Here is a 27,744-nt window from a genome sequence, read left to right as displayed (position 1 = left end):
TGCCGATGTAGGGGACACGGGTTCGAGCCCCGGTCCGGGAAGATCCCACGTGCCGCAGAGCGGCTGGGCCCGTGAGCCATGGCTGCTGAGCCTGCGCGAGCAAAAAAAAAAAAAAAGAATATATAAAGCACATCGGTTAGACAGAGGGTACAAGGGTACAAAAGGAAAATGGGCAAAAGATTCGAAGAGGCACTTGGCAAAGAGGATGCCCACGTGGCAAATGGCTAGTAAACCAAAAGAAGTCTCACAAATTAAATCCACAGTGGACTACCATTGCCCACCCTGCAGAATGGCTACAGCGAAAAGGACAGGAGGCCCCTCGCACTGGTGAAGACCTAGAGCACATGGAACTCTCATTCTTTCTGATGGGAGCTACACTGACGTAACCACTTTGGAAACTGCTCCTAGAGCTGAACCTATTCATAGCCCATGACCCAGCGATTCCATTCCCAGGTGTGCGCTCAGATATGGACCAGAATGTTCATTGCGACACTACCTGTAATACCTCAAAGTGGAAATGACCCAAACGTCCACAGGAGAAGGATGGATAAATAAATGTTGACTCAGCCACCCAGCAATGGGAACAAACAAGGGCCTGCGTTATCAGCATGGGCGGATCTCTCCAACATGATGGTAGCGCAGGAAGCCAGGAAGAAAAGAGCTCACACTGTATGATTCCATCAACGTAAAAAGTCCAAAAAAAGGAGAAAAGGATGCAGCATTAGAAGTCCAGGGAGTGGTTGTGAATACCTTGGGAAGGTTACTAGGGGGCTTCTGGGGTGCTGGTGATACTCGGTTGACCCGGGTGCTGGTTATAGGCGTGTTAAGTTGAAAAACTGACCCACCTGCACCCTTGGGATTTCTGCATTTTCTGTATATATGTGGTATTTCAGTTAAAAAAAAAAAAAGATTAAAAACCAAAAAGCAGCCTGCTTCACTCTACTGGGTGTGGAGCTTGGGTTGCTGGTCCAGTGTTGACATAGAACTAGCCCAGCACAGTCCTGGCATCCGTCAGTATCCAGCCACTGGTGCCACTGCTCTAACCACATTCTCCTCACCCCCGTCCCATAGTCTTCCAGGCAACTCCACGCTGCCAGTTATCCGGCCCCGACAGTGCCTTTGTCGCTGACCCCTGTCTTCCTCTTACATCCCACATTCAATCCAGGAGTGAGGCCAGCTCTGCCTTCAGGGTAGATCCGGAAGCCAGACCCTCCTCACGCTCTCTGGTCCTGGTCCCTCTGCTTCTCAGCTGCAGAGACACCTGGTCCTCCTTCCTCACTCCCCTTGGGGTTTCCTCCCGACAGCAGGAGAGGTGATCTTTCTAAAACACAAATCTGGACTTCCCTGGAGGTCCACTGCAGGGGGCGCCGGTTGGATCCCTGGTCGGGGAACTAAGATCCCGCATGCTGCACAGTGCGGCCAAAGAAAAATTAAAAACTAAACCACAAATCTGATCATACACTTGGTTCTTCTGTTATTTGTCTCCAAAGTTGGCAGGTTACATGGGGGAAATAACCCAAGCTCCTTCCCAGGGCTCCCCAGGCCCTGCGGGATTCGGCCTCTTCTCTCCCCTGCCTCCTTGGACTCCAGCCTCACGAGTGCGTTCCCAGCTCAAGATGCTCCATTTCTTCTGCTTGCGCGCTCCTCTTCCAGACCCCGCAAGGCTCCACTCCACCATCCAGCCCCTCTGTGAGTGTGAGCCCCACTCTCTCAGCCCCAGTGAAACCCTGCACCTTCCCTTGCCGCTGCTTTGCCTGGGGGTCCACCAGGGGCCCAGCCTGTGTCTCTCACACCCCCGCTCCCTTGCCCCTCCTCTGGGCACTTCTTGAGTCCAGGGTCGCCAGAGCACTCCAACTTCTCCCTCCTCCAGCTCAGCCCAAGAAGGTGAATCCCTGGCCCCCTGGTTGGCCGGGTTGGGGGACTCCATCAGGACTGGGGTGAGGCACAAGTCACTTCTTTCCCCAAATGGGCCTGCGTTTAAAAATGATTTACTTTTTCCAAAAATAAAAAGTCAGGGACTTCCCTGGTGGCGCAGTGGTTAAGAATCTGCCTGCCAATGCAGGGGACACGGGTTTGATCCCTGGTCCAGGAAGATCCCATATGCCGTGGAGCAACTAAGCCCTTGAGCCATAACTACTGAGCCCGTGTGCCACAACAACTGAAGCCCACACGCCTAGAGCCCGTGCTCCACAGCAAGAGAAGCCACCGCAGTGAGAAGCCTGCCCACTGCAACGAAGAGTAGCCCCCGCTCGCCGCAACTAGAGAAAGCCTGTGCGCAGCGACGAAGACCCAACGCAGCCAAAATATAAATAAATTAATTTTTTTAAAAAGTCAACCAGGTGGTTTTATTTATTTATTTTATTTATTTATTTTTGTCTGGGTTGGGTCTTCATTGCTGCACACGGGCTTTCTCTAGCTGCGGCGAGCGGGGGGTTCTCTTCGTTGTGGTGCACGGGCTTCTCATTGCGGTGGCTTCTCTTGCTGCAGAGCACGGGCTCTAGGCATGTGGGCTTCAGTAGTTGTGGCTCGCGGGCTCAGTAGTTGTGGCATGCAGGCTCTAGAGCACAGGCTCAGTAGTTGTGGTGCACGGGCTTAGTTGCTCTGCGGCATGTGGGATCTTCTCAGACCAGGGCTCGAACCTGTGTCCCCTGCATTGGCAGATGGATTCTGAACTACTGCACCACCAGGGAAGCCCAACCAGATGGTTTTAATATTAGTTTTTCTGCTTCTCTGTGTGTTCTAATTTTCTACAAGGATCATCAGTTACATACATAATTTAAAATAAAGCATCATTTCAAAGTCCATTCTCTTTGATTCAATATTTGCACTTCTGGGAAAACAGCTCAAAGAAATAATCGTACATAAACAAAAAGACTTGTACAGGAAGAACAAGATTCAGATTCAAGGCTCCCCTCGAAGAGCCTTCCTCACCCACCCTCCCACACACCCTCCTCCAGAGGGAAGACTGAGGCCCCAGAGCAGGGGGTCTGCGCTGCAGCATCCGCCGTCTTGGGAACTGAACTGAAAGCGGTGGGCATGGCTGGTTTACACTGACACCAGCTGCCGTCCTTTTATGTGTTTGCCAGACACTGCGCTCAACGCCCTTCATGATTTAATGAGTGCTTCCCACGGTTCTGCAAGGACAGCCACTCTTAGTGTCCCCCTATTTCGGGTGAGGAGTGTGAAACGCAGCACACACAGGTAACCTGCCGTGAAGGGCCGGAGCTGGCACTCGGAGCAGGCTGAGTCCCCCAGTGTGGCTTGTCCAACCAGTCCTCACGCCGCTGGGTACCACCAAGCAGCCCTACCCCCTTCCTCCGCATTAACAGAGTCCTGGCGCCAGGGATGAACAGTGATGGGGCCTAGCCAGTCATACCAGCCCCCTCTTCTTTTGCCAGTGATGGGTCCAGGGTGACCCTGAGACCCAGGCCTGCCGAAGAAATGTAAGGGGAGTGTCTCTGTAGGCTTCTGAGAAGTTCAAGGAGAAATACGTTTTGCTTGCACCACATTTCCTCTTACTCAGTGCACTGTCATTGCATGAGGGTGTGATGCTCGGAGCTGTGGCAACCATGTTGTGCCCCTGAGAAGCAGCATCTTCAGCACTAGAGTAACTAAAAGTCTGGATTTGATTTCTCAGGTTGCAAGACTTTCAGCACTAAAACTGGCAAAGTCTTAGGCAACAGGATGATTGGTCACCCTAAACTGGTGACATGGAAGGACAGAAAGAACTTGGGCCCTTACCAATATCCTTGAGCTGTTAACCAACCCTGGAACTTTAACCTCTGGATTTTCTTGTTATATAAACAATGACTGTTGTAAAAGAGGCTACAAGGATGTATTGTATAACACGGGGAATATAGCCAATATTTTATAATAAATGTAAATGGAGTGTAACCTTTAAAATTGTATTAAAAAAAGATAAAAATATTTTTAAAGAAAACAAACAAAACCCCCACAGTGATTGTCTTTATGACTTAAATCTGTTTTGTTACTTGTGGCTGAAATCACAGGCCTGAGCGTTGCACACCTTCCATCCTTTTATGCTGTCCCATGCACTGTGCCCCCTGACCCCATGTCTGCCATCCATCGCTCTGCATTCACCCTGTCAGGCCTCCTTCTAGTGCCACCTCCTTCCTGAAGGCTTCCTGAGCTTCTCCTCAACCAGCTGCAAACTCCCTCACCTTTGCTTGGAGGCATTTTGCTTTACTCCTTTTTTCTGACATTTCTTGCTCTCTGCCTGCATCGCAGCTAACTGGGTGCTCACTGTTTCTCTTTTTACTTTTGCTCCCTCTGCCTTCCCTTCCCACACAAACTACAAGCCCCTGGGAGAGGGACACAGACAGAATGACTTTCTCAATCTTCCCTCCATTGCAGTCTCAGCACACCACACGAGAGTGGACCAAACATGGTCTTGGTTTAACGATCCAGGGATCCAGGCTGGAGTGTCTTCTCTGGGCCTGCAAGTGAGGCCAGGCCTGACCTGCCTGGTTTCATTCCTGGGCCAGGGGGTCACTGCACCCTCAGCCCATTTCCAGGCCCCAGGGCCACCCTGCAGCTCGAGAATGGGCCAGTCCTCTGTGCCCTGTGGCTGACTCAGCTCCTTATCACCTGTCCAGCCCCAGGCCCTCTTCCTGCAGGGTACTGTTTCTTCCCTCTAGAGACTCCAGCGTTTCTCCTCTGGCTGCTCCCAGCAGCCCCGTGGCCCTGGCAAACGTGTCCCTCCCTGTCCTTTGTTTTCCAGACTCTGACTTTCTCAAAGCCGCACCCCGACTTTGCCCAGCCCTGCATCAGGAGGTGTGCAGGTAGGAGCCCCTCCCCAGGTCACTTCATGGACAGCTGTTCAGGTTGTGATTCAGACCCTGCTGCCAGGAAGACAGAGTGGCGCTGTTGGGAACAGCCCCGGGCCTTGTCCTGCCCGTTTGTAGTGACCGCAGGCCACTCCCATCCCCTCTCACCTGAATCCTATTTAAGGTCCTCTAATTAGATGGGGGTGGGGGTGCGTGTTTGGGCCAACGCCCCCCGTGCAGTGCAGCAGCTTCACGATTGGCCGAGAGAAGGACTGGGGTCAGCAGACTCATGTCAGGCTGGGCACGGGGTCCTGAGCCGGGTGGGGGATGAGACAGCCAAGCAGACCTTTCTGGGGTACTTGCTCCTCCTCTAGGGAATTGGTGCTGGAAGGGGAGGTGGCCTGGGCTTGGAGGCGATGCTGCTGGGCCATGGTGGGACGGGAGCCAGTGGGCTTCCAGGAAGGAAAGCTAGAGATACCCCCTTCCCGGCATGGCTGGAACGCTGAGAGGACAGGGATCCAGTTCCTGTCCTGTTGTCACCGGGGGACAGGGGGTGGTGACCAGGAGGGCGCTGCAGCAGCTGTGCTGGGCCGGGCGCAGCTGGGAGCTGGCGCCCAGGACCGGGCATCCATTGGCTGAGCCTCTGGGCTGGTGGGCGAGGTCAGGGCAGGGCCAGCGTGTTACTGGAAGCCCGGCAGCTCTGTCTGTCTTTCTGCCAAGCTGCCCACTGCATTCTTTGGCCTCCTGTTTCTAGGCGGTCTCTGTACAGGTCTTGGCCCTGGCCTGCCTTGAGCCTGGTACCATGGTGCCCATGTTTGGGGTCACTCGATCTCTTATTTGGGGCAGTAGTTGAGATGGGCAGGATGGTATGGGGGAAGCTGGGCTCCTGTGGGGCAAGGATCCCCTTTCCCCTGTGCTGTTCTGAAAGCTCAAGGGACCTGGAGGAGGGGACCTCTGTGTGTGCGCTGCATTGAAACCAGGGATCAGAGGCCTACGTCTGTCTGAGTATCCCAGGGTGTGTAGGTGAGTGTGAAGGGCGTGGGCATGGCCTGTCTCCTCTGTGGGGATGCCCCGGGGGGTGCAATGTGCACCGTCTTCCCAGAGGTCAGCCTTCGTATATCACACTCGGGATCTGCGTCCGTCGAGGGGAGGGGCGGTTGACATCCGGCTGCCTAGTCCGCTACCGGTCGGCCCCGATGGACAGCTGCCCTCGGAGTTTGTTCCAGAACATCTTCAGGACTCCCGGATTGTGGGATCCTGTGTCCCAGGGTGTTGGCGTCCTCCTCCCGCTGCCCTGGGACCGTGAAGTCAGGGAGGAGCAAAGGTTTGGACACGGCAGCCAGTTTCGTGCGGTCTGGTTGTTGCGGCATGGACACCGAGATCGATGCCTGGGGTTTTTTTGTTTGCGTTTAATATTTTTTATTGTGGTAAAATATACATAACGTAAGATTTGCCATTTTAACCACTTTTACGTGTCCAGGAGCATAAAGCACATTCATGTTGTTGTGCCGCCATCACCACCATCCATCTCCAGAGCCCTTTCTTCTTGCGCAGCTGAAACTCTACCCATCGACACTACGTCCCCGTCCTCCCTCCCCACGGGCCCCCGGCAACCTCCAGTCTACCTTCTGTCTCTGTGGAGTTGATTATTCTAAATACCCCGTATTAAGTAGAATCCTACAGTAGTTGTCCTTTTGTTGGCTTACTTCACTGATCATAATGTCTTCAAGGTCATCCATGTCGTCGCATGAATCAGAATTTCCTTCCTCTTTTAAGATTCCACTGGACTAAGGGTGCCCCGTGTGGATGGGGTACGTTTTGTTTATCTATTCGTGTGTCTGTGGGTGCTCGGGTTGCTCCCACCTTTTGGCTCCTGTGGGACGCCTGGATGTTAATCCTGGCACCAAGTGGCGGTGGGACCTGGGCACATGACAGGACGCCTCTGGATGTTCCATCCATGACATGGGATCTGTACCAGTTCCAGCCTCTTAGTTCTCATGGTGGATGAGGTCATACACGGGAAGCAGTGAGCAAAGTCCTCCAGAGGTCAGCCTTCATACTAGATTCGGAACCTGCAACTCTGTGGGGAGGGAGTGAAGTGGCAACTTTACCTCTCACGGCCGGTCCACAGGGAGTGGGAATAACCCTGCCCATGGGGCTGTGGTGAGGATGCATGGGTGGCACTCGGTGGGGCTCGGTGGGACTCAGCCCGGGCAGTGAGCCCAGAGGGTGTGGCAGAAGTGGCCCTCCTGGGCTCTGTAGGGGACACCTCAGCTTTTCCTCACTTCTGCGCCCTCTCCTATATCATTCCTCAGGGCTCCCCAGCCAGCCTTCAGGAATCCTCTTGTGGGGCACCTTAGGTCTACCTGGCCTACGTGACCAGGAGATTATCCTGTTCTCTGCCCTGGGATTCCAGGCCCACAAGCTTTCTTCCCTGCTCAAATCTGGCCTCAGTGCTCCTGCTGGGCCCTCTCCTTGAAGTAGGCAGATCTTTTCCAGGACCTTGAGCCCAGGGCCTTCTAGTGGGCAGAGGAGATCTGAACATCCAGCTGGCTGTAAGTGTGCTGGCCGCCCTCCTCCTTCCACCAGGGGCCTCCCTGCTGCAGCCAGGTTGGGCTGGCCCCAAAGAAGACAGCAGGATGGCTCCAGGAAGACTGTGCAGCCAGAGATGTGAGCCTGAACTCCCCAGATCAATGCGGGGAAGGCTGGCCAGCAGTGTCAGAGCCTGGGTCTCGGATTGCCTTGGGCAGGGCTTCCAACCGTCTCCCAGCCTCAGCCCCACACCCCCTTCCAGGCACTGACCTCCCCAGACCATTTCCTTCCCTCTTTCCTCCCTTGAGTCCCAGCTCCATCCAGGGAGGGGGCCCTGGGTGCAGGAGCCTTGATCCGACCACCTGAGGACATCAGGGCGGAGTCTTCCCCAGTCTCCACCCCACTCACCTAGGGACCTCTGAGCCTCAGTTTCCTCACTGGATCATGCGGCTGGAGGGCACCCAGCATGGGAGTCATTCAGGGTTAAATGGGAGAGCGCTGTAGAGGGCCACCCACGGCAGCACGCAATAGATGTTAACCCCCCTCTCCCCTCCCCAGTTCCCCTGTCTCTACACGGAGGGAGAGATAAGCTGACCTGCACGGAGAGTGGTGAGACAGAAGCTCAGAGAAGGGAGTTAGCAGCCAGGACCACGCAGCAAAGAGGGGTGGCCCGGATGGGGTACCCCCCCTTGCCCCTCCCCTGGCAGGGCTCCAGTTCCCTGGCGGGGTCCACGTCCCTATTCGGAGAAGCAAGACTGGGAGCTGTGATTTTCTTCCCTGAATCAGCTCATTCCCTGAACTGCTTCAGGAAGGAGCCGGGGGTGGCCTCACACTTTAGGGCATTGGGATGTGCTCTAGCTTTTCAAGTGCCTGGGTCTTCCTCCCATAGCCCTCTCCAAGCCCCCACCAGCCCCTGTCCCTACTGCCATCCCTCGTATGGTGGCCAGTCTCCAAGATGGCCCCAGTGATACCGTTTCCTGGTATTCACACCCCCAGTAGCCACTCCCACACTGAGTCAGGCCAATCTATGTGACCGATAGAATACAACAAAGTGGAAGCGTGTGATTTCCAGAGCAAGGTTGTAAAGCGTAGCCTCTTCTTTTGGCTCACTTGCTCTTGGGGAAGCCAGTCACCATTCCATGAGGATGCTCAAACTACCCCATGGAGAAGCTCCCGGGAAGAAGAACTGAGGCTCTAGCTCCAGGCTGTAAGATGGTGTCTTAAATAATATACGGTAATCGCAGGAGCGAGATCCTATCCCCTTTACCGTATTCTGTTGGTGGGAAGCTAGTCCTGGGTTTTGCGCACACTCACAAAGAGGAGACTATACACAAATGTGATGCTCTGGGGTCACCTTAGCGTGTGTCCACAGATGCTGTTGGGGGTTTTCTCCTGCCAGAGTCTTGCTGGCTCTGGAGAGGGAGAGGGTGTCTGCCTCCCAACACAGGTGTTCTGATTTCAGGCCAGTATGGCTGGTTTCTCAATAATGAGGCTTTTCTCCCTGGTGAGATGGCATGGTCTCATTTGTGTCATGCTTATTCTTTTGATTAACGCAGCTCTAACCCAACTCCTACAAAGTAATAACTCTCGTATCATATAACAACCGAGCTTACTATGTGCCTAATTAGGTAACTTAATTCATTATCTTATATAAGTATCACAACAACCATATGAGCATGTATTATTTTGTCATTGACTGTATGTCCTGAGGCACAGAATATACGCGAAATGCCCAGGGTCATTTAACTAACAGCTATTAGGACTGTGTGAAGCCAACTTACACTGGCTTAAGCAGTTAGAAGGGGGTTGTGTTATTGGTTCCCACGAGAAACATGCACAGGATGAGAGCTGGGCTTCAGGCACCACTGGATCCAGATTCGCCAGTGGTGTCACCTAAACCCTGTCTCTCTCCATCTCTCCATTCTGCTGGCTTCACTCACGGGCAGGCTCTCACTAGCGGTGACAAAAATGGCTGCAGCAGCTCTGGGTAAAGTCCAGACTGGCCGTGGGGCTGCTTGGGTCTTGTCCCCATGCTGGGACCAGCAAGGGTGTGCATGTTCTGACGGGGCCATCCTGGGTCACTCCCCACTCCAGGGGATGGGGGAGGTCAGCTCCATCAATGAGCCGCAAAGACCAAGAATGGTGGAGAAATGCCTACTGGGGGCCTTTTACCGAAAGAAGGGGAAGGGGCGCTGGGCAGACAAAGGCAGTGGATGGCCAGTCTGGGGACAGAACTGGGTTCCAAGCCAGTTCCGCCTGACTCCAGGGTCATATGCTGTCAGTTCCTGAGCCTCCCATGCCACCTCCATGACTGGGAGTAGGGATGAGGTGCCAGGTGTGGCTGGGATGCTGCCCCAGGGAGCCGGGTCTCAGTAGGGGGAGGGGACTGCCAGGTGCCACAGGGGGAGGGGCCATGAGGAGCCTTTGCAGAAGCGTGGGACATGGGCGAGGCACTGCTTTCTCTCTGCTGGGGGGAATACGGCAGGTCACTACGAACACAGAGCCGGCAGGTGGCTGTTACTAGCTTTCCCATGACCACCGGTTACCATTTTGGGTGCATTTGGGATGATTTGTACTCAGTGTTTTAATCCTCACAACAGCCCTAGGAGGACAGGAAATGTCACCATCCCCACTGAACAGGAAGAAGGCTGAGGCTCTGGGAGGTGGAATCAGCCCTCACGGTCCCACTGGTCCCAGATTCATGCTGCCTCATCCCCTCACTCAGAGGAGAGACCGAGGCCCAGGAAGGGGTCGATCGCAGAGCTTTCTCCCTGCGTCCTGGGCACCTCGCCTCACCTTGGGTCTCCTTTGTTTGTTTAGTTGACATTGTATTTTGAATAGGTCATCTATTCGTATGGTTCACAATTCGGATGTGAAAAGGGTTGGCTGAATAATGTCCACACCGAATCCCAGACACCTGTGACTATGTTACCTTAGTGAGCAAAAGGGACTTTGCAGGTGTGATTAAGTTTAAGGACCTTGGGGGCTTCCCTGGTGGCGCAGTGGTTAAGAATCCGCCTGCCAACGCAGGGGACACGGGTTCGAGCCCTGGGCTGGGAAGATCCCACATGCCGCGGAGCACCTAAGCCCGTGCACCACAACTACTGAGCCTGCACTCTAGAGCCCATGAGCCACAGCCACTGAAGCCCATGTGCCTACAGCCCGTGCTCCGCAACAAGAGAAGCCACCGCAATGAGAAGCCCGCGCACTGCAACAAAGAGTAGCCCCCGCTCACCGCAACTAGAGAGAGCCCGAGCGCAGCAACAAAGACCCAGCGCAGCCAAAAATAAATAAGTAGATTTTTTTTTCCTTTTTTTTTGCGGTACGCAGGCCTCTCACTGCTGTGGCCTCTCCCGTTGTGGAGCACAGGCTCCGGACGCGCAGGCTCAGCGGCCATGGCTCATGGGCCCAGCCGCTCCGCGGCATGTGGGATCTTCCTGGACCAGGGCACAAACCCGTGTCCCCTGCATCGGCAGGCGGACTCTCAACCACTGTGCCACCAGGGAAGCCCAATAGATTTATTTTTTAAAAAAAAGTTTAAGGACCTTGGGATGGAAGGTGATCCTGGATCATCTGGGTGGATGTAAATGTAATCACAAGGGTCCTTATAAGTGAGAGGCACGAGGTCAGGGAGAGATGAGAAGACGCCGTCTAATGGCTTTGAAGATGGTGAAGGAGTGTCTTAGCTCGGGCTGCCATCATAAAGACTGCCCACCCTCATGACTTCATGTAACCCTGATCACTTCCCAAAGACCCCACCTCCAGATACCATCACATTGGAGGTTAGGGCTTCAACATATGAATTTTTGGGGGGACACAAACATTGAGTCTATAACAAAGGGGCCGTGAGCCAAGAAATATAGGCAGCCTCTAAAAGCCGGAAAATGCAAGGAAACAGGTTCTCCCCTAGGGCCTCTAGGAGGAGCACAGCCCTATGGACTCAGCTTAGACTTCTGGCCTCCAGAACTGTAAGATAATAAATTTACATTGTTTGAAGCCGCTAATTTGTTACAGCAGACATAAGAAACGAATACATCCCGCCCCCATTCCCCCGCCACCTACTGCCCCTCCCAGAAGCAAACAGTTGGTTTTGAATGTTTCATGCACACACACACACACACACACACACACACACACACACACACACACACACGCTTCCTTCCCCCACAAACCGTAGAACACTCTCACCCCCCTCAGGGCAAGCCTGTCCTCCGGGCCACTGATTTGGATACAGCCTCCTCCTCCCACAAATACTTAGTGCAGGCCAGGCACTGTGCCGGGCCAGGGTTGGGAGACACCCGACACACTGCCCTCGAGGGGAGGTTGACGCACCAAACACAGCCGGCAAGGGCTGGGGGAGGGGAGGGTGAGAGTAACGCCTCCTACTTGCTGCTCAGAATCCACATCTGGCCAGGGACTTGGGGCTGGGGGATGCCGAGTCGTGCACAGGGTCATGCATGGGGTCCTTGCGGTGGTGACACGGTGGTGACACTACTCAGCATCTCGACTGGTGGCAGACACAGGTGATAGGATTATATCAACCAGACCCACACCCAAGGTGGACAAATTGCATGAAGGCCAGTGTGCTGGGTGTGATATTATACGGAGCTTTGAAAAGTGTTACCATTGGCGGAACTGAGCAAAGAGATCTTTCTGTTACTGCTTACAACTGCCTGCGAGTCTACATTGATCTCAATACAAATTTCCATTCAAAGAATTTATTTTTGGTGCCAAACTTGGGCTTAGGGGCTTCTCCCCTGTGCTCCTGGCCGCCCAGGCTCGAAAGGGGAGCTCCCCCCCCCAGTCGGAGCTCCTTCATGGAATCTCCAGGTTTAGCCTGTGTCTCACCCACCAGGGGCACTCAGCAAAGGTGGGGTGAGGGACTGAATGACTGCATGAATGGATGAATGAATGAATGCATGCGTGAATCTGAATGAATGCATGAATGGATGCACTCCAGGCAGGATGAAGAAGACAGGATGGCTTAGGGCAGGAGGGTAACCCTGCTTGGACCTTGGAGCAGGACAGCGCCTCGAAAAGCCTGCCCACATGCCTGGCCTGAGACCAGGGTCCCCTTCAAAGGAACCCTGCCTGCAACTAACATCAAGGGACTCAAGTCCTCAGTCTGCCACTTCCAGACACCCTGAGGTGAATTCACAGCAACACTTCTTACTATGCCATCGCAAACACCCCCAAACCTCCCCAGCCCCAGGCTCCTGATCCTGCTGAGGATACCGGGGGGTCTCCCCTCCACACTGCCATCCCTGTGAAGCAGGACCCTGAGCCTGGTGGGGGCTAAGGCGGTTGGGGGCTCAGATCCAGGTTTCCTCCCAGATCTAGGCCTCTTTCCCCATCCAGGTGAGCAGAGAGCCACCTGGGGGGGGGGGGAAGGGGGAGGGGGGACCCTGTGCAGGGCTGAGCAGCCTTAGGGATCTTACTCTGACTTTGCTGCCTGGCCCCATGAGAACCCCACTTTCTGTCTTGTGGGAAACCAGGGGCTGACACAGGTGGCCTGGTAAGAGCAGGAGCCCCGCCCCCTGCCCCTTGCTCCTTCGTGCTTGAAGTCCCAAAGTTAGCCCGGGGGGGGGGGGGGCGGGGGGAAAGGCCCTGCAGCCCCCTCCTCTGTTCCCCTGTCAGACCTCCCCAGCAGCGTGGGTGCCATCCCTGCGCCTTCCCAAAGGTCTTCCACCCCACCTTCCTCCTCTCCCTCCTTCTCTCCCGCTCCCCACCAGCCTCTCACATCAGGAGTGGGGGCCGGTGAGCTGAGCTGAAGCCCGTCTCGGGCACTTCCCGCAGCCCGAGCTGAGCTGATCCGAGGGCACCTGGGCCTCCTTGCCCCGCACCCCGTCATTCCTAGCCTTCCAGAACCGCGAGCCTCCGCGTTAGGAAAGCAACTCGGAGGCCCCCAACCCTTGACTAGAGCAATCCCTGCTCGCCTTCTTTTAAGGAGTTTTTTTCCAAGGGAATAATTTGCTGATCACTCGAACCCCTTAAAAAAAGCGAGGGGGGGGAGAGAATAGTTCTAGTGCAGGGGGAGGAGCCGGCTGGTTCAACTGCAGGTCAGCGGACCTGGCCCGCGAGGCCTGCGCTCGGATTTGTTCTGTAGCAATAAAAGCGGCGATTTCTGAGGGCTCGGCCGGCACGGTCCTGGGCCCTTGCACCGCTGATGCTCACACGGCTCTGGGGTGGGGCTGACTGACACTCTCATTTTAAAGACAGGCAAGGAGGCGAGAAGACCTGCCCACCAAGAAAGGAGTATGGGAGGCACCCTTGCAGCTGCGCGCGGCGGGAGGCGAGCCGGGCGCGCATTGATCGCTGGTGTAGACGTAGTCTCTCTGCGCACCCGCGCCCGGCCGGCTGTCGGGAACTCGAGCCGGCTCCGCGCGTGCTTCCTGGAAACGTGCTCGCTGGCGAGGAGCTGCTCGGTGACTGCAGCCCTGGGCCGCCTCGCCCGAGGGCCGGGCTGGGCACCGCGGCGCCCGCGGGCTGCCACCCCCGCAGGGCCGCCCGGGGCGTGGGTCAGCCCCGGTGGATCCGGCGCGCCGCCGGGCGGGCGGGAGGGAGGCGGAGGGGGACCCGCCGGGGAAGCCGTGGGGCGGTATCTCAGCTGCTGAGAGGCGAGCCCGCCTCCTTTCCGGGTAAACTTGCGGCCGCGCCGAGGGGGGTGGTGCCGCGCCGGCAGGGGGCGGGGCCGGCCGTAGCCGCGTCCCGCGATGTTGCAGGTGGGCCCGGGCCCCGTGATGGGCCGGCTGGGCCGGTCTCCCGACGCAGTAAGAACCCCCTACCCGCTGCCTCCCAACCAGAACCGCTTGGCACACCTTCAGGCACAGAATGTTTATTGGCCACCTACTATGCGTGAGTCCCCGGGTGCAGCCGACGGGGGTGGGGGGCTGTTTCTCCCCTTCAGGAAAATGTTCCAGTTTGTGGATTTATCTGTAAAGCATAGGCACCCTATTACTGGGTTTATATATCATGTACCCACAAAAGTTGAACGTTTCAAAGGATGAGATAAAGAGTAGAAATAGAGAGGTTGTGTTTCTTTCCATATGCCAATGGCTTGTCTTGCACATGCCCCGCCTTCCGAGACCTGGGCTTATTCTAGTGGCTGCATCTGGGCTGGACCTGGAGTTGGAGAAAACACCCCCACTCTCACCCTGATCCTCCCATTGGGATCTATATCATCCTGCCCCACCAGGCCCAAGGCTGAGGTGTCTTTGGGGCTCTGGATCCCACTTCAGTGGAGGGTAGCAGATGACAGGCTGGTATACTGGGAGGTGCTCTGAGGTCTGGGTTCAAATCTTGCATCTGCTGCTTCCTGGCTTAGTGACCTCGGGCCTCCCTAAGCCTCAGTGCCCTCTTCTGTAAACCTGAGGGGGCAGCATCTCCCCCCTGCCTAGCAGAATGCCTGGGTTGCAGGCTGCCCCCTGACTTGGTTCTGCTGCCAGATGGACACCCCTGAGCCACCCTAAATGGCAAGGCAGCTAGAAGCACATCCCAAGGGGCCAGACAAGGATATGTAGATTCAGACTGAAGGAATTTATTGTGTGTCTAGCTTAGGGTATGGTTCTGGTGAAGGGTAACTCTTAGTAAAAACCTGTGTCACCAAACTGAAGGGCTTCAGGGGAGAGGAAGGATTCAAGGAGGAGTTGATGAGAGAGAAGAACGAGGAACCAAAGAGTCAGTCAGTCAACAAACATGAACTGAGCGTCGGCTCTGTGCTGGGCACTGTTCTGGGCAGTGGACAGTCAGGGTGCTCACTCAGCAGCCTGGGATCCCTAGAAACCCAGGGTGTCCCCACCAGGGAGCATCGGAGCCACCTTCAGGCCAGGGCTGAGGGGCCCCCAGGAGCTGGGGGGAAGCCAGGCCCAGAGCTGAGGTGTGGTCCCCCTGGGCGGAGAGTGACTCAGGCCCCGCCCAGCCTCCCCACCGCCTGGGTTTGGTTTGTTTAAGAACAAATTAGTCACGGAGCAGGCAGCTTTCCCGAAAATAAAATGAGAATCCCCAGGAAACAGGGAAAATTGAAGGCAGGCGGGTGAGTCAGCACGTGCTGCCCCCAGGGCTCCACTTTCCAAAAGGCTGCGCCCTCTTCCTCTGCCCCCTCCGCCCCTCCCTGTCCCCCCTCCGGGGACACTGACTTTAACCTCCCGTCTCAGCACGTTCTCTGCCACCACGAGGCTCCCCCTTGTTTTTCTCCTTCTCCCTTACTTTCCTCTTGTCCTCTCCCGACTCTCCCCTCCTGTTCTGCTGCCTCGCCTCCCTCGCCGAGGCTGTGGCCCCACGCATGCGCACTCACGCATTGATCGCCTTCCATCCTTCGGCCCCCGTTTGCATCGTTCGTACGTTCATAATTTCCATTCGTGTTTACAGAGCACCTGCCAGGTCCGGGTGTCGTGGGCGGGAGGGAAGACGAGCAGAGAAAGAGAGAAAGCCTCCCCCGGCCCCAAGCTTGTGGGGAAAGGAGACTCCTGCTCGCAGACCTGAGAGGATGTTACGGGACACTCCATCCTCCCCCCCCACCCCACCCCCGCTCCTCCAGTCACTCGCTCCGCTGGGACTGACAGAGCTGGGCCCCCAACCAATTGCTTGAGGACTTCATTCCGAGCTCTCTGTCCCTGCCTCCCTCCCCATCAGAGTACAGGGCCACAGGCTGAGTGGGTGTCTGGGGAGGCCCAACCAAGCCGGGCAGGAGACCGTGGGGGGGGGGGCCTTTCTTGCCCACTCTTCCTCCTTGTGCCCAGAGCCCGGATGATGACGAGCTGGGCTGTGTTTTGAATCTGAGGGATGGGATCTCATGGCCACCTGTTCCCTGTCCCCCCATCCTGAGCCTCCTGTGGGAGGAGGAGGCCAGGCCTCAGCTTTGGGCAGGACTCTGTGGCATGCCCCCTCCAACCCAAACCTCTGGGGGCAGCAGGGAAGGTTCCAGGCTGAGGAAGGGGATGGCATAGGGGAGCCAGGCCCCTGTGCACTTGGCCTCTCAGGACAGTGCCAGCCTGCTGTGGCCTGGGGTCCGTCTGGTCAGAGCAGGTGAGACCCCTCCGTTAAGACAAGTCCCTGAGGGGCCAGGGGCCCTGTGGCTCCCCACATGGCCAGGGCCCTTCGATTCAGTCTCCTCCCACCCCCCTCCCCACCTCCCAGATGGAATTGGTGCGGGACCCCTGGGGCCACCGTCTTCCCAGACCCCTCTCACTAGCCCCTCAGGAGCAGGGAGTCGGCCGGGCACGGGCTTGGGTCACGGGGCTGGGCCGGGGTCTCCTGGCTCTCTGGTCACTGTCCAATCTCTGTCAGCCGCTCTCGATGAATAATTTAGTTGTTCGAATTACAGTAAAGAGCTATTCAGCTTCCCTTCCCAAATCGTTAAGAGCTGATACAAGATGCCTCTGCTCCTTCTAAGGAAAGTCCCTTTGCCAGTGAAGCTGAGCCTTGTGGGCAGGGATCTCCCCCTCCCCCCAGTCATTCACCAGTATTGGACAGGGACAGGGGATTGGCTTTTGTTTTTTGTCATCTCAGCTGCAAAAAATGGATTGTAGCCTAAGATGCCAGTTCCTGGGAGCAGGAGAGTGCCACTGTCCTGAGGGGTGAGGCGGGTGCTGTTTTGGAAAGAGCCTTGGGGAGCTAACGTTGACCCCAAGTCACAAGTGCAGGCCCCTGGAGGGGATTCGAGATGCAAGGAGCATTGCAGGAGCCTGGGAGGAAGGAGCATGGGGCGTGAAACCAACTGGATGGTGCAAGAGTGTGTGTGTGTGTGCACGTGCGCGCGTGCATGTGCAGGCACACGTGAACGTGTGCACGTGTCTATGTGTGTATGTTGCACCCATGACCGTGCATTGCATGTGCACAGGTGGGCGCGTGTGCACTCCTGTGCACACCGTGCGTGCGTTATGTACGCGTGTGTGCGTGCACCTGTGTGGGTGTATGCACGTTCTTGGAGGGCGAGCGTGCAGCTGGAACTGGATGGGGGCTGGCAGCACTGGGGCGGCTCTCGGGCGTTTCCAGAGCTGGGAGAGTTGGGTGGGGAATCTGGGTGGGGCTGGGCTCCAGCGACCCAGTCAGGTGACTTGCAGGCAGGCAGGGGAGGGGCTTTAGGAAGTTCGGAGAGAGGGAGGGAGGAGTGGGAAAGGGCCAGGGCGGGGACCTTGGCTGGGAGGTGCTGTGAAGAGTGAGGCAACATCTAGGGAGTTGAGTGTTCCGGTTCCCCGGCCAAGGATGGCGGGAGGTGGGGCTCCCCCGGGTGATGGAGCCCACTGGGTACGGCGCAGAGGAGAGGGCGGGAGACCTGGCCTGGAGCCTCGGCCCTGCCGATGGAGGCCTCCCAGCGCCTGGGGAGGGCTTGCTGCCCGGGACGGGGCGGTGGGGGGGGGGCGAGGCCAGGAGGGCTGAGGTCGCAGGTTCCGCTCCTTGCAGCTGTGCTGCTGAGGAGGCCGGAGGAGAAGGGAGCCTCTGAAGTCAGGCCCGGAGGCAGGCTCAGCCCGAGCAGCAGGAATCCCTGCCTCCAGCCAGCTCTCCCCGTCTAACCAGAGGACTCTGCTCTCCTGCAGCCCTGTCGCAGGAATGGACCTGCATTTCCCACGACTCACCCCCACCCCAGTCGCTTTGCCTGCAGCAAAGACGACTGAGACTACTGAGGGTCAGGGCTTGATAGAGTCACTCTAACTGGTCCCAGATACTCAGGGGAGGAGGTGGCCTGGGGTCTAGTCCTCAGGCAGCTACCCAGGGGCCCCACCTCTGGAAGGGAGCTCAGAGACAAATGTACAAAGGTGGCTTCTTGAGGAGGCCTGACCCCTGCCACCCCTGGTTTGCAGGTCTGTGTGGGGTGAGGGGAGACCCCAGGAGGAATCCATCTCTCCCGCGCACTCCAATGAAAGGCCAGCTCCCAACGCCACGCAGAGGAGAAGCACCTCCACCCAACCTCGTGGGCTTGTACCACTCTTCCCGCCTAAGCCCAATCTTGCAGCCCCCAAGTGCATTGGGGTGGCAGAAGGCAGCACTCTCCCCCAGCTAGATGGTTTGCCCCATAGATACCCAGGGTACCCTGAGAGTCCCCCATGGTCCCAGCCTCCTAAGGGGATCCTTGAACATTCATGCCCTTCTGCCCTCATCCGAAGGCCATGTGACCTCAGCATCCCCTGGCCAGATGTGGGCCCACACCAGGCCCCTGGGACAGCCCTCCATCTGCTGTGTCAGCATCCCTCCAGCTCTGGCTGAGCAGGAGTGGAGAGAGGTAGAGGGAATACCCCCCGGGCCTTACTGGGCCCCCCTGGAATAAGAACAGCAGCTTCTGATACCCTCCCCATCCCTCCCTCCCTGAGCCCTGAGCCCTGAGCCCAGTCTTGGCCTCCTGAGAGAGGAAGGCATAGTCGAGCTCCACAGAAGGAGAGAGTTCTCCCAGTTTCCTTGGGAAGGATAGGGAATGTTCTGATTTCCAAGCCTTCCCATGGCCCCATGGGCAGCGCCTTGCTTCCTGGCGATAGGACTAGGGAGCTCTCTCCCCCTCCCTCTTCTCCCCCCCACCCCTCCCCAGCAGGCTGGTGCAGGTTGGCACCTGGCTGGTGGCAGCTGAGCAGAGCCTACCCACCCTCAGCTCTTGTCCTCTCCTGGGTGGGATACGGTGGGTGGGTCATCTCTGTGGCCTCCCTCCTCCTACTGCCAACCTGCAATCGCTCCACTCCATCCCCAGTGGGCTTCTCCCGGGGCCCAGAAAGTTCTTCTGTCTCTCACCCACTGGCCTTTGAACATGTTTTCCCCGAGGCCAGGGGTCAGCAAACTTTTTCTGAAAAGGGCCAGGTGGTCCTTATTTGCGTCTCTGCCATTGTAGCATGAAAAGCAGACACAGAGAATTAACAAACCAATGCGTGTGGCTGTGTTCGAATGAAACTGTACTGGACATTGAAATTTGAATTTCATATAATTTTCACATGTCATGAAATAGTATTCTTTTGGTTTGTTTTTCAACTGTTTAAAAATGTAGAAACATTCTTTGTTCATGGGCTGAACCAAAACAGGTAGCAAGTTGGATTTGGCCTGTGGGCTAGAGTTTGCTGCCCCCCTGTTCTAGGCTGCCCCCTTGGCTAAATCCTCCTCAGGCCACAGCTCACACATCCCTTCCCTGACCAGGTGGGAACATCCGGTTCGACATACCCACAATGCCCTGCGCTACTTCTTTCCTAATAGACAGCCCAGCACTGAGCCTGGCACACAGTAGGTGCTCAACGAGTGTTTGACAATTAAGTGTGCTTCCTACATATTGTCTCTTTTGATCTTCACAACATCTGAGTGAGGCATAGCTATTATCTCCATTTTTTTTTTTATTATCTCCATTTTATAGACAAGGTAACTGAAGCCCAGAGAGGTTAAGTAACCTGTCAAGGGTCACCCAGCTAGCTGGGACAGAGGAGGAATTGAGCCTGCAGACTGCTTCCTGGGTGGCCGGGCAGCAGAGGCCTGGTCCTGGGCCTCTTGTCCTGAAGCTAGGCTTCTAGAAGGTGTGGCCAGGCTTCTCGAGACATCAGGGAGCCCAGCCTGCCTTTCACCTTTGGCACCAGGCTTGCTCGGCAGCTGGGGGAGGCTCCGAACAGCCTCTGTCCTCCCAGAGGCCCCTGTCCTTCCGTATGGTGGCATTCTTTGTGACTCGATTCTGGGCTTCCTTCTCAGGGCTAGACCCAGGAACAACGGATCCCATTCCGTAGTCACCCGTCGCCCCTCCTCAGCCTCCCATCTGAGCCACCTGTGCGTAACACAGCCTGCAACAGCTGTCCTCCCCTCCCCACCAGCTGTGGACACGTCCCCACTGGCCAAGGCCTCTACTCGGCCTCCAGCCCAGTCCTTATTGCCAAGTGTTAATCTCCCCATGTATCAAAGGGGGATGATTACCATGACACCTTCCAGTCCCATCGTCAGCCTGGGAATTGGGGTGCATTCCTGGGCGGGCCAGGCTGGATAAACATGTGGTCCAGCTGTGGCCTGCCTTCCCATCATGGGACATCACGGGAGGTTTCTGAGGTTGAGGGCAGGAAGGTACGGGCCCCTCCTTTGGACTGGCAGGCCCTGACCCCAGGACCACTGCAGCTCAGCTCTCCCTTCTAGCTCTTTCCCACAGAACCTTCTGGCCTCAGGGATTCCCGTCACCTCGGCCAGAGTTCATCAGACATTCCCCCATCCGCCCCCTCCCCTCTCCCCTGGAGAGAGGCAAGGAGGAGAGGGGCTGGAGGAGGAGAAGGCTGGGATTCCGGTGATGGGGGTGTAGTGAGGCAGCAGGGTCTTGGGAGAGGTCAGCTTGCTGGTAGCCACAGTGTAGATCCCGCAGTGGACATCACGGCTTTGGGGGCAGTGAGATGACAAGGGGAGTGAGTGCAGAAGAAGGGGCTGGGGAGCCAGGCAGAGGAATTCTGAGGAACCAGATCCCTTAGGAGAAGCCCGAAGCTCTCTTCCCATTCTCCCCCCTCCTTCCCCGTAACTACAGCCTGAAATGCCCAGGGTCTCCAGCCAGAGAGAGAGAGGACATGGCTATGCTGGGCCCCCCGGGGGCCTCACTCTACTGCCAAAGCAGTCCTCTGCTCTCAGCTGTGCTGGAAACCATCTGCCAACGGCCATCAGGAAGATGGGGATGTGGTTCCTAGGCCGGGGCAGGAGCAAGGTTGAAGACCTAGGGAGGAAGGAAGGTGGGGGAAGAGAGAGAGAGAGAGGGAAGGAGGGAGGGAGGGAGAGAAAGATGGCGAGAGAGGGGATGGAAGAAAATAAAGAGGGATGAAAGGAGCGAGGAAGGAAGGAGAGAAGGAGGGGGGCCGTGAGTAGCCTCCCCACTTTGTGGTGGTCCCTGGGAGGCCGCTGGGCTGAGAGGCCCCTGGGCGTGTACGTGCTCATTTAGTTGCTCTTCCGCGGTATTTATCCCACGTGTGCTTATTTATCTTCTGGCCGGGGCCCTAGGTCCAGCTGGGATTGGCAGCCCCCAGGCCGCAGGCCTGGTTGCCATGGCAATGCCTCTTTGTTAGGCACCAGCATCTGAAAATGTCAGACTGTTTCCAGCGGGTCAGATCTGGTTCCCTCCCTTCTTTCGCCTTCTCCTTTTTCAATTCCAGTTGCCTCTGCCCAAGTTGCAAACTTCCTCTGTCTCCATGGGGATGGAGGAGGGCTGTCTCTCTTTTTCCGTCCCAAACATCTGTCTCTATAAACAGTTGTGCAGGGCACCTCCTCCTTCTGGGCCCAGGCTTTGGGGAGGAAGTGTTTTGTTTATCTGGAGGGGGTCGGTTTCCTTGCTCCTTCAGGCTGGCCGCTGTGGGATGGCTGCAGCCCTGGACTCTGGGAGCCCCGGGTGGGCGGCCAGTGCCCGCTGCTCCTCTGGGCCAGCACTTGGTGGGAAGGGTGGCTACTCTGCACAGTTGTCTGGTAGACCTTGGTTCTGCTTTGCTAGCTGGGCTGCCTTAGACAGGTTACTTAACCTCTCTGAGCCTCTGTTTCCTCCTCTGTAAAGTGGGGAAGCTAATAGCGCCTCCCTAACAGATCTGTGCAGTGGGTAATGGTGTCACAAAGTGTCAGGTGCAATCACTGGAGCTCTCTCTAGAAGGCCCTTGTATTTCATGGTCCAGGGAATTCTTCCTGTAAGTTACTACTATTATCAGCCCCAGTCAGGAGAATGTTGAGAGGTTCATTGGTGCAGGGTTGGAATTCCACCCAGATGCAAGCGTCTGAAACCCAGGTCCTCCGTTTGCAGACTGAAGAGCTTGGATCAAGTGACCTCCTCCCCAGCTTGAAATTTTGATTTCTTTCAGGGAAGAGGGTGGGGAGAACTAAGAAATTAGTGGGGTTTTGCCGAGATCCAGGGACCGGAATGCACGATGTATGGGTGAGGAGTCAGGGACAGGGACTCCGATGACTCAGACCCGCTTTCTGCAGCTGGTAGAGATGCGAGCTGGGCCTCAGGAAAGAACGCAGCACTGGCCCAGGCCCAGCCCCGGCTCGGCCACCTCAGAGAGCCTGTCCTGGCCCCACGTGGCCTAAAGTGCCGGCATCGCTCCCGTGGGTCTCAGCAGCCTGACTCCCAGCTCCAAGCCCCGTGCTTTTTCTTGCATCTGCAGTCCCAGCGTGGTGCACAGAATGAGATCAATTACACTCCTTCTAGATGATCAGAGGAGAGACCTCATAAACAACCAGTCAATGGCTGAGTGACAGCCCGGGCTTCAAAGCAGGAAGAGCTGGGTTTGAATCCAGATTCCTTAATTGCTGGTGGACCTTGGGCAAGTTAACCTTGCTGAGACTCTGTCATCTCATGTGTAAAATGGGTAGCAGAACAGTACCCACTGAGGGGGATGCTGACGAAGGGCTCGGGCAGCAGTAAGGCTGGGATGCTGGTGGCAGGGGTCGCCGGTGGGGGGTGGGGTGGGAGAGCCGTGACCAAGAACCCATCCCTGGAAGGCGGGAGGCAGGAGCACTTGAGAGCCGAGCTGCAACCCCCCGTGCAAGCTCCACCGTCCCATCTGTAGAAAACACAGATTGAAAGATAAAATTATGAAGAATTTCAAGGTGACTGCAGAGCACTAAACCCCAAGCATGGGGCTCTCTTCCGAGTGCAAGGTCCTGTGTGACAGCCTGCCCCTGAGAACGTAATGTGACTGATTGCTGTCTCCTGGGATGTCTTCCAAGAGACTGAATAAAATGGACCGGAGCACAGACGCCGGGAGGAAGGGGGAATTTATACACGGCTTCACCCTCCAGCCAGTTGACGTCCCAGACTTCACGGATGCCGAGTGGTCCTTCAGCACTCCAGGCGGGGCAGGAGGGAAGAGCTCGGGGTGCTGGCCCCCCGCCAGGTGTGGCTAGGTGGAGACCCCCACCAGGGCTGACCCTGTAGGCCAGGAGCATCTGAGAAGGCACATAAAAAGCATCTGATGCAAAGTCCCTTTCCTGACATTGATGTTGATTCTGTAAGACATGCCCTTGTTTTTAGGACACACACGCCGAAGTGTTTCAGGGGAAAGAGGCATCATGTCTGCAGCTTACTCTCAAATGGCCTAGGGGAGAAATGGGGAGAGAGGGGGAAAGAAAATGGTAACACAAACGTGGTATAATGTTAACATTTGGGATATTTGGGTGAAGCGTATACGGTAATTTTTTGTAGTATTTTTGAAACTTTTCTGTAAGTCTGAAGTTATTTCAAAACAAAAAGTTGGGCTTTTCTGTTTTGTTTTGTTTTGAAGGGCATGATACAATTATTACTGCCGGGGGTTGGGGGGTGTGGAAATACCAGCAGGGAGCTAGTCCTGCCGGCTGCGGGTCGGTGCTACGCGGAGGACCCCAGGATCTGCAGGAGGCACCTCGGCTGTGGGACAGGGCAGCAGTGTCACCACAGTGCCAGCCCCCCTGCCCGCACCGCTCCTGCTACCATCGGGCTCCAGCTTTCCGGCCTTGTGGCCAGTCTTCCCCTTTGGGGGGCCAGTGACTCAGCCATGGCTTCCATGTGGCAGGAAGTGGGCACAGTGACTCATGGATGGCTCTGACCCCTCCCACCTGGAGGCTGGGATAGCAGCTGATGTCCCAGGTCAGACATGGCCCCCAATGAGGGGGGTCTGCACCCCACAGTGATGTGCCCAGGAAGTACCACTCTAGAGGCCGGGCCTGGAGCACCCCGCCAGCCAGGCCCCCTGGGGGCTGGCTGAACTTGCCCTCTGCCAGCTCTGCCCACAGCCTATGACGTTTCATGGCCATCTGTGGGCATATGGGCAATGCTGGACACTCCTTAAGGATTCCCCACTGTCTGCAAAGCTGGCAGCCGCTGCCGCAGTCAGTCCCCGACCCTGCCAGATGCCCCAGCCAGGTGCCTTCACCAGGGACCTTGTTAGCACCCAGAAGTCATACAGACACCCAGGTGCCCAGGTCTCCGGGGCCCAGGCCCTTCCAGCCTGTGAAGGCTCAAGCTCTATGGCATTTCCCGCTTGCCTTGGAGACCGGTGCTGGGAAACTGTCTACTCTCTGATCAGTGGGTTCAAAACCAGCACCTGGACTAGTTAGTGAACAAAGGTTGCTCAGGGCCCAGGCTGTGTCTTCCCTCCAAGACACCCTGACCATTCCAGCTTTTCTTCTCACTTAGGGCTGGGATTACTCACTTCAAAATTAAGGCGTGACCACGTTTATGAGGGTGGTCATAAAAGTGACCCAGTGCTTGCACATCTGCTGTCTCATGTATCCTCATAACACAGAGGGAGACTGAGGCTCAGAGACGTTAAGGAACTTCTGGAGGCCACACAGCAGCACCAAGTCTGGGTTTGAACTGGCGTCTTCCTGACTCCAGAGTCCACCCTGCCTTTATCACTCCTTGAGGTGGGCTGTGCATTCTCCTTGACTCTTCGTGGGCTTTCCTGTGTCCACACTTTGTCTGCCAGCTCCAGGGTGGATCAAGAAGGGTGGCTGGGAGGAGGGCTTCCTTATTTTCTGAAGCCTCCCAGCACTCCGCACTCCCTGACACATCGAGTGCTCGGGCATGGCTTCAGGCAGACTGAGTGTCTGATGGAGGGTGACAGGCCCAGCACCAGTCCTTGGCCCCAAACCCCACCCACAGCGACCCTGCACCTGTTCCTCTTACCCCGCTTGGTGGGTGAAAGATCCCTTCCGGGGCTGCCTGGTGCCGGTGCCCACCTCCAGGCCAGTCTCTCGCTGGCTTCTCTGCAGCCTCCTAGCCGCTCACTTCCCGGATCTGTTCCCCTGTTCCCGACTGTCCCTCTCCTGTGTGTTCACCTTTGCTTCTCTTTCTCTCCTTTGATTTCCCACTCTGTTCCGTCTTTCCTTCCTTCCCTTTTTTTTTCTGTTTTTTTTTTTTTGTTGTTGGTTTCTTCTTTTTTTTTTTTTTTTTTGCGGTACGCGGGCCTCTCACTGTTGTGGCCTGTCCCGCTGCGGAACACAGGCTCCGGACGCGCAGGCTGAGCGGCCATGGCTCACGGGCCCAGCCGCTCGGCGGCATGTGGGATCTTCCCAGACCGGGGCACGAACCCGCGTCCCCTGCATCGGCAGGCAGACTCTCAACCACTGGCCCACCAGGGAAGTCCTATGCTTTTTGTTTTGTTTTTAGTAATTCTGTCTACCTGCTACAACCTAACTATGCTATCTTCAAGGCTAACTTTTTCAATGTCTTCCATAAGGCGATCACAGAAAGCCGAATGTTCTAATGGAATCAAGGTATTCTATATCCATAGCAATTTTCTTTTTGGCCGAGCTGCACGGCTTGCGGAATCTTAGTTCCCCGACCAGGGATCGAACACGGGCCCCCTGCAGTGGAAGCGTGGAGTCCTAACCACTGAATTGCCAGGGAACAGGGAATTCCCTAGCCATAGTATTTCTATGATCTGACAGTCCTGTCAAAGAAGAAAGGACTTATTTGGCCTGAGTTGCTAATAGTAAGTTACAATTTTTTTTTTATCCTTGAAAAAAGGGTAGTCAGTATTCATTTTATTATCATTTCCAGATAGATGAAAAAGAATTGTAAAGCATTCCAAATCTCTCAAACATTTCGGTATATATTTCTACAAGTTTCTAAAAACGTCTAGACGTATGTATGCCAAAAAATTCATAAAAATGCCATCATACCTAAATACTCTTTTATCTGCTTCTTTAACTTACTAATGTTTTGTGAATATCTTCACATATGAATAAGTGTACAGCTAAACTATTTTGATTGGCTGTGTAGTATTCCATTATCAGGACACCTATTCAACAGACCCTACATTACTGGATTCCAATTTTTTTGCGTTTATAAACCTTGCTACATAAACCTGTTATGAACATGTCTTGTTCCTTCCCTGAAACAAGTTCAGGTCTTATACTCTGCCTTTTCTAAGTATCCTCTGAATCCCCACAGTGTTTATCTATACTTCTCATGTGAACCTATTTCCCTTACAAAAATTATACACCGTCTTCTCCCTGCTTGTAGCCGCTAAGATCCTTTAGGGAACAGTCCACCCCGATTTAATGCCTAACACAGTAGCTTGTACTTAGACACACTCCGTAAATATTTGTTGACTAAGGGCATGAATAAACGAATTTATTTAATGATTCATTCTAGAGTTTTGCTGGTGATTAACATCATACTCGCTGGTTTCTAGTTCCCGAAGTCTGGTTTCTGCCCCAGTGGGGCCTGGTTTGCCCATCTTCTGGTCCCTCGCCCAATCTCAGGGATGAGAGAAAGTGCAGCCAGGGTTGTGAGCTCCCCCCTCCCATCCCCACGGTCCCAGGATGGCGATGGCCTTGCCCTGGGCTGACACGAGTTGATTCAGAGCCTCCCTGCCCACTCTCACGGTCGGTCTCCTCTCCTCTCTCGGACTTCAGGTCCCTATTAGCCTCCCCCGGCCCTCCTTTCTTTCTGAATTTGATTGAGAAGCAGGTAAGCTTGGAGCAGGTCCGCATGGCCTTGGGAGGCCATCTGGGGAAGGGGTGAGGTTGTGGCTGCCTTGCATGGCTCCCTCGTGAGAAAGATACCCAAGCCTCTGCTCTTTAGGGCTTGGGTGAGACTGACAGAGTTTGGGGGTGGGCCAGTACACGGCAGGTGCTCAATCAAGGCAGTTTTCTCTCTCCTCTTCCTTTAATGGGCGCAGTTCAGTCTTCTCCCCTAAGGACTGGGTCTGCCCCTGAGGGATCACTGTTGGTGAAGAGCCCTCCCTCCTTCCCTTCCTCCCTTCTCTCCTCATCTTTTTGAAATATGACCTCAATTCCCTAGAAGTGTGGTTTTTTTGGCCTCGCCATGCGGCTAGTTCCCCGACCAGGGATTGAACCCCGGGCCCCAGCGGTGAAAAGCTCCAAGTCCCTAATCACTGGACCTCCAGGCAAGTCCCTAGAAGTGTTTTCTTTCGTACCCCAGCCACCAGCACTCTTTTCTCATAGAGCTCACTTGCGATTAGATCGTCTGATCTGTGGATTTTTTTTCCTACTTCATGATTTTCCTTGACCCATTTTCACTCCTAGGGCCTATAGCTTTTTTGGGGCCAGAGTTTCCCTGAACTTTTTGGAAAAACGTCCCCTAACGTCTAGGGAACCCATCTGACAAATCCCAGTGTCTCTCCCCTTAGCTGTCATTAACCCATAGGAAATCACCTGCAAGTGACCCCCCCCACAATGAAATTCCTTTCCTGGGGACTTCCCTGGTGGTCCAGAGGTTGAGACTCCACTCTCCCAATGCAGGGGGCCCGAGTTTGATCCCTGGTCAGGGAACTAGATCCCGCCTGCATGGCGTAACTAAGGATCCTTCATGCTGCAATGAAGATCCTGCATGCCGCAGCTGAGACCCGGCGCAGCCAAATAAATATTAAAAAAAAAAAGAAAGAAAGAAAGAAGGAGAATTCCTTTCCTGGAGCTCAAACGTCAGCCTCTTGACTGGAATAAGGACCATCATCATCCCCACCGCCACTGTGATCCGTCAACTCAGCCCAAGATTAACTGTTGATGCTATGTC

General features: G+C 55.6%; 1 long non-coding RNA gene and 1 pseudogene across 1 annotated transcript; one reads left to right on the top strand and one right to left on the bottom strand.

Annotated features, from left to right (window-relative positions):
• The window catches only part of LOC137212919 (transcription initiation factor TFIID subunit 13 pseudogene), a 72,518-nt pseudogene that overhangs the window by 35,165 nt on the left and 9,609 nt on the right, over positions 1-27,744 (top strand).
• Positions 14,139-15,820, bottom strand: LOC137212920 (uncharacterized). The gene is made up of 2 exons (XR_010937707.1): positions 15,613-15,820; positions 14,139-14,252 (listed from the first exon to the last, which is right to left on the bottom strand). It is a non-coding gene; the product is annotated as an uncharacterized lncRNA (long non-coding RNA).

Source organism: Pseudorca crassidens, chromosome 19 (genome assembly GCF_039906515.1).
Source record: "Pseudorca crassidens isolate mPseCra1 chromosome 19, mPseCra1.hap1, whole genome shotgun sequence".
Classification (NCBI taxonomy): domain Eukaryota; kingdom Metazoa; phylum Chordata; class Mammalia; order Artiodactyla; family Delphinidae; genus Pseudorca; species Pseudorca crassidens.
Note: the sequence above shows the minus strand (reverse complement) of the source record. Positions and strands in the feature narration are given on the sequence as shown.